This window comes from Anas acuta, chromosome 1 (assembly GCF_963932015.1).
Source record: "Anas acuta chromosome 1, bAnaAcu1.1, whole genome shotgun sequence".
Taxonomy (NCBI): Eukaryota; Metazoa; Chordata; class Aves; order Anseriformes; family Anatidae; genus Anas; species Anas acuta.
The window spans coordinates 173,334,773-173,342,286 of NC_088979.1; positions in this window are offsets into that span (position 1 = coordinate 173,334,773).

Sequence of the window (7,514 nt, forward strand, 5' to 3'; positions counted from 1 at the left end):
TATTATGCAAATAGACCTTCTTTCAAGGGCCAAAGAATATCCTGTGACAAATGGCTGCTATTTTGGGCTCACACTAATGCACTGTGAAAAAAAAAACACAGTTATGCCAAAAAAAAATTGCAATGATAAATGTAATAATTTATTTAACAGCTGAGAATCCATTGAAAATGGACAGGCACTTTGAGTAAGTGCCCAAGAGAACAAGCAAGAATGTACAGTGCAGTCAAACTGTCCTTTGTTTGTTTAGTGAATTTCTTCTCATTTATAAGAGCAGCAGTGTGTTCACTGTAGAATCGTTTGGAGCTAAAATGAACTTCTGGAGACTGTCAGCGTATGCTGAACCATAGCATACACCTGGTTTGTGTGTGTACATGAGGGTTTTATTCTGCTTCTGCACTAACAGAGTAGGCTTAAACGCTAAATGTGAACGATGCTGCTACTACAGGTTTCACTGCAGGCATTTTTCCTACCCTTTCTCTGCGTTTCTGTCTATTGAAACAGTATCGCAGAATCACAGAATCACAGAATTTCTAGGTTGGAAGAGACCTCAAGATCATCGAGTCCAACCTCTGACCTAATGCTAACAGTCCCCTCTAAACCATATCCCTAAGCTCTACATCTAAATGTCTTTTAAAGACTCCACCACTTCCCTGGGCAGCCTGTTCCAATGTCTAACAACCCTTTCGGTAAAAAAGTTCTTCCTAACATCCAACCTAAAACTCCCCTGGCTCAACTTAAGCCCATTCCTCCTCGTCCTGTCACCAGGCACATGGGAGAACAGGCCAACCCCCACCTCGCTACAGCCTCCTTTAAGGTACCTGTCGAGAGCAATAAGGTCGCCCCTGAGCCTTCTCTTTTCCAGGCTGAACAAGCCCAGCTCCCTCAGCCGCTCCTCGTAGGACTTGTTCTCCAGACCCCTCACCAGCTTCGTCACCCTTCTCTGGACCCGCTGAAGCACCTCCATGTCCTTCTTGTAGCGAGGGGCCCAAAACTGAACACCGTACTCGGTATGCACCACAGAGTGAGGATCAACAGTACAGTTTTATTGTCACATCTAACAAATAAGGAGCGATACAATTTCTACAAATAAGTACCAATAAAAACCTGAATTGGCTTCATGGATCCCTTTTGAGAACCTCCACACAAAGGTCATTTTCTTACTATTTTTTTAGTAGTAGCTTAGAGATAGAAACTCACTTGTGAGGAATCTGGGAGAAAGGCCTGTCTGACTGAATTCCTCTCCCACAGGTGGAGTAAGTGGGAGTGGGAGTAAGGTCTTCTTACTCCCAAGAGTAAGAAGAATCCTCTGTCCCAGGTACCCCCATTCTTCCACCTCAGTTTTGACATATCTCAGAGGGCCTTTGCTGTCCTCATGATGCCTACATCAGAAAGCAGGTTTATCTAACAGCATTTTGAACTATGTTGTTATTTCTTTGGAAATTCATGTAAGACCTTAAAATAGGAATGAGAGGTATAATAGGAGCCAGTAAAGTGAATGAAAAATTAGTTCTGATATGTCCACAGCCATTTAAGCCATGGAGAATCAGACAGCAATATAGTATCTCAGAAAGGATAGATAAAATGTCAGAGAAAATATACAACAAAAGACTGAAATTTTCAAATATTAATGCCTCCAGGCTACAATGTAAACAGTCTTAGCAGGACACAAAGACTTTGGGACTCTTCCTAATTAAGGGAGGAAGTGACTTAAGGACTTCAACACAGAGTGCAAACAATGCCTTGGCCAGAGCTGCTTTTACTTCATCTAGCATTAGTTTGTACTAACTGTACCTCATCAGGAGAGGAACCGGCATCTCTGTAGTGATGGAAAACAAGATAAGTGATTGCACGTGATCAGCATAGTGCTGGTGTTTCAGCTGACTGTATTTCACAACATCTCAGTGCACTCACCTCAGGCAAATACTAGAAGAAAGTGGAAATAGGTATGAAAAGAATGTTGTCCAGCATGTCCCTTCAGAGTTTACCAGGAAAATGAATGTATCCACACTAGTATAGCATCATATATCATCCTTGATCATATGCAAGAGACTTACCATTATAAACAGCTCACGTGCTCTCTACTAGTAAAGTCCTGACTGTAGCAAAGTCAGTGAGAGAATTCTTGGTGATTTCAGTAGGGTCATGATATCGTCCATGTAATAGTTGGAAAAATAAAAGTAAAATCTCTAATTTTTGTGTTATGCATTTTCACCTAATCACTGTATCTGCCTTGTTTGTTTTACCAGTCTTGGCAGATAAAGCCTATTCTAAATCTGGATAGCATTGTGTTTGGTGGCCCTTTGCTAACACTCACTAGCTTTCTGAAAGGGATCCTTTTCCAGTCAACAAGTGCTGGGTTATCAGTATGAGCAGCCACATGGGACCAAAACAGTCCCAGGAACATTTTCTTTCTCATCAAGAAAAAGTTACCAAATCCAATGGAGTGGAAGGCAGAGCAGCCCTAATCAACATGAAAAAGCGAAAGAAGGAGAGGCTACTGAAAGGCATTGCATGTACCCAGCCTCTTCAACAATAAATGGATATTGGAACAATTTTTCTGGTTTGAGACATGGAGGAAGGTTTTACATGAACAGAAAACTGTTGATGTTTGCCTTGGAGTTGTGTTGTTGTTGGTTTCCATTATAAAAGATGTTTATTTCCACAAAGATGTTTTAATGTACGTGCTATTTAAGTGAGAAGTGGAGCTTCTTGGTGGTAAGAAGGCTTCATTCGTATTGAATGAAGACAAAATGGTTTCAGTTATTGCTTTGTTACCTTTACTCTGGGCTAGAGCAATGTAATGTGCCTTGCTATAAATAATTAGTACATCTCTAGCCACTCTCCCTACTGGAATGGATCATGCCCTGCCTCCATTTTCTGTACCATTTTCCCCCAGAATCCACTCAGACTTAAGAATCTTAATGTTTATGGCCAAGCTTATAATGGTCTGGGGAGAAGGCACCCAGACAGAAGCTATCCCTTGATACATTTAAAATTGAGATTGTTATTTATAAAACTATTCCAAAGGCCTAATGGAGCTGCCCAGCTCTTTACAAAGTTTTTCTTCTTTTCTTTGACCTAGGAATCACTTTGAGCCTCATCTAAGATGATTGGTAAAAATCTCTTTCTTGTGCACTCTATGCACAAGACAAATTTCTTTGACCTTGTCATCAATAATCAATAAAGAAAACATAAGTTTTAAATAATTAAAATAGTATTTCCCTTTGGAGAGAAAAGGAAAAAGAAAATCAAGAACCACAGAGATACCGGTCATACTGTTTAATGCACTTCTGGAATGCATTCAAACACACCATGGAGGCAGAACACGTGGTGGCAAGACAGGTGACTGGATCACAAATCATTTTGCACAATGATTTTGCAGTGGTATTTACATGTTAGTTAGTTGCTATCATTAGGGTAAATATATTAAAAGATGAACCATGTGAAGAATTTCATAATTTCAAAATCACTGAGACCATAAAACAATTTGACTATCATATTGCCCCTTATACTGTAAAGGTACAAAGAATGTAGATACCATGTCTAGTTTCTGTCTACAGATTTACCAGATGAGAATATGAGGTAGAAATGGACAAAGATACCAGCAAACCATATTCAGAATCAACACTCTAATAATTTATCTCTGCACTTAACAGAACAGGAAGAAATATGGGAATTCCCACCAATTGTGCTTTGTTTAGTTTATTTCACCAGACGTTTGCTTCTTACTGTCAAAGCATATCAAAACACTACAAGAATCAATTGTCTGAAACTTTTAGGATAGCATCTGCAACTTTTAGGATAGCATCAGTGGCTGGGAACCCCCTACTGCCTCAAACTTGGCTATCAGCTATATTATAATTTAGTTCTAAAATAGTTGTTTACCTAGTGTGTACCTATGAGCATAAACAAATGAAGAGATACATTCACAGTGCTATGAAGACTTAATGAAGTACATAAAATGAGAGATGTCCTTCATACTGTAATAAAGACACACTTGCTATAATGGCAAAAGAGTGTGGAGTTCCTATAGCAAGATTTTTTAATAGCAGACTATACATAAGGTCTAGCAATTATAAAGGAATACCTTCTTATTTGATTTGCACATAGTATGCTGGTTGATCATGTATTCTGAGACTTACAAAAAGGCAACAATGTCATGCTCATAAATCACAGTCCATTTTGGTATGAACACCTTTCACACCTATATCCTTGAAATTATAAACAAATCTGGCTGTAGGAGTGGTGTGATTTCTTTGTTTTGCTACCTATGGGTGTATGGGAATGGAGATTACAGGAAGCAAACAGAATAGAAGAAATTAAGTTTTCACATATCTCCAGAGGAAATAGTTTATATTCATTCTGATTCTATATGGATGGAAGTTTATCTTGCTGATAGAATAGTTCTCTAATACTGTAAGTACTCTTGAAAATATGGTTGTTTTTGAAGAGCATGCTGATTGGGGAAAAAAATAATCTAAGCTTAAGCTTTAAAGGGTGTCAGGATAGAGACCTTCAGGCATTGGAGCTCTACTGCAAGAAGATTAAGTTTTACTATTGTTCAGTAAAAAAGTTATCATTCTTCACCTGGTGGAAATGTTTAGTGCTTGAAATATCACCTCCAGATAGGTATGGACTGCAGTAATAAAAACTGTATGTAAAAAAAAATGTGAATTTGTCCTCAGGTGGACAATCATAGTCAAACTTGGAACGAGCCTTCCTGGCAATATTACAACAGGAGAAAATGTTTGCACACCATTATGAACACAATTAACTGAGGACTCCACAGAGATTATAACCACAGCATTAAATCAGCTAGCAGAAGTGAATAGTGCATTGTTAAACCAATGAAGAGATAAATGTATAGGGAAAGAAAATAAAGACAGTGAGAATGAAAACAAGACCCAGAAGTCATACAGAAACTGCTGTATCAAAGTCTACTAAAAATACTTCCCTCTTAAAAACAAAACAAAACAAAACATCATTTATTATTTAAGTTAAAAGAATGCTATTAAAATTTGGGAAATTCTGCAATATGCAGTCTGTATCAAAACAAGCACAGCTGTAATTAGATACAAAAATTAATGTACACTGGAAAAAAAATAATTTAAGTACAGGGAAGAAAATGTAACTATAACTTAATGCTTATGCATATCCTAATAAATAAACCTCTCTATTCTTCCCAACAGTTGTATGACTTGGAAAGCAATTTAATCATCCAAAACATTTTAGGAAGGCTCCAAAGTAAACCAAAATTCATGTGTTTGAGCGTATTCAACAGATAAAAAATCTTTACTTGTTTTTGCTTGTTTCTGTGCAACATGGTTTTGTTTGTTTGTTTTGTCAAACATCAAACACTGAGAATTTTAGAAACTACCTTAGACTTTCAGTTTGCCTTTTCCCCAGAAATCTCATACGAAATGCCAATGTGTACAAGGCTCGTTTTATATGAAGCAGATGGTAAGATCCCTCGGCTGTACTTTAGAGCCCTCTGACAGATTGGTGGGAGTTGATGTGATGTCACCTCAGACAGCCAAGGTGATCTTGATGTGGTGACAGACACTACAGTCTCGTACCATTCCAGTATCTCTAGCCTAAGTGTGGGCTGCCATTGAAAGCACAGTCACAGCGTGACTCCACAGTTTTGGCTGTGCATCCTCATTGCCACACTGTGCCAATACCAGCGCTCCTGGGGACACATGACCAGCTGGATCGTGTTGTTCATGATCCTTTACTTTGGTACATCTGGAGACAAATCAGTTCTTTATAAACACTTACATTGTTAGACAGAAAGAATCAGTGGCAGACTTGAGTTAAATGATTTAAATTGTAGTAGTACCACATCTTTGGTACCACTCTGAACTCTAGTACTCTAGTTGCTCTTGGAAAAGCTCTCCTCCAAGAGTTGCTTTACCATTTTACAACCTCTATGTTCCTGGAGGTGTATAATAGAGCAATTAGAGCTGGCCTCGCTGTTCTCTGGGAGGTACCCCCTATCATTTCTTGATTTTCACATGAAGTCTTTTCCCTTATTTTCTGCTTAGAAAATAAGCTGCAGCTTCTCTGTTTCCCCAGCTGCTGCAGTCCTCAGTTAACCCCAGCTCCCTAGCTGGTGACACATCTCCATAGTGACTCCTTATTTGCTGGACTAGCACTACACGGTGCTGCTCACGTACTACAGTTACAGTGCTATTTCGCATTTCCCAAATAGGACACTGAATCCCTCACATGGTGTCTTTGCACTGGGGATATGACAAAGTGCAGGCACCCACGTCTATCAACACAAAGAAATCAGCTGACTTCAGAAATTCCTCTAGAGGCTGGGAAGGCGAACCAGGCAAGTATTACCACATGCTTGCCTTACTCTTCCTTTTTTATTCCCTGTGCCACTGTGGAGATACGCAGGGATAGGTAGCTGATGTGCCCTGTTACAGCATTTCTTACGTTGTGTGGTTAGTGACCATAAACACAGTCCTGTTACTTCTATAATTGCCTGTATGTTTCACCTGGGGAGTCTAAGCCAGACCACAGCACGGATTAAAAAATGCAAATGATGGTACACAACACAAGCAAATGTTTAGAGAAGAGTTAGGGTGCATCTTTTATTGTCAGAGGGTGATGCTTTTCAGCCGGTGGACACAAGTGCCTGTGAAAGACAACTAGCAGAAGCAAACCTACCTTTACAGCTGGTTTAAAGTCACTACTCAGGACTCTCCTATGCTGGGAGCTTTGTGAAGTTTTCAACAAGCTGAAAAAGTGTAAAAGCCTTTGCCTGTGCTGATCAGCCACGCACTGAGAAGCAGGTGCACCCTTTCTCTGCCTGGATTCACACCTTGGCAATGCAGGCAAGCATTTCAGCTACCAGATCCGTGCTGAAATAGAGGAAATAATTATTTTTTTTGAAGCTGTGTCACCAACTAGCAAATATGAGGAGCAGCTGAGGGAAGTGGGGTCGTTTAGTCTGGAGGAGGCTCAGGGGAGACCTCATTGCTCTCTACAACTGCCTGAAAGGAAGGTGTGGGGAGCTGGGGGTCAGCCTCTTCTCACAGGTAAGCAGTGATAGGACTAGAGGGAATAGCCTCAAATTGCACCAGGGGATGTTTAGGTTGGAAATGAGGAGACATTTCTTCTCAGAAAGAGCAGCCAGGCATTGGGACGGGTTGCCCAGGGAGGTGGTGGAGTCCTCATCACTGGGGGTGTTTTAAGGGAAGGTTGGACGTGGTGCTTGGGGACATGGGTGACATTGGTGGTAGGGGGGTGGTTGGACCAGATGATCTTGGAGGGCTTTCCCAACCATTTCGGTCTGCGGGGCCCTCATCCCTCTCGGGGGGGCGGCACAGAGGGGGGCTGACAGGACGGGGCCGGGCAGGGCAGTGCCGTGCGTGGCAGCCCCGCGCCCCCAGCCGGCGGCACCCGGCTCGGGCCGGCCGCGGGATGGCGGCAGGGCGGCCGCTGCCCGCCGGGGCCCCGCTGTAGGGGGCAGCAGCGCCTCGGGGCCGGCCGGGCCCGGCAGG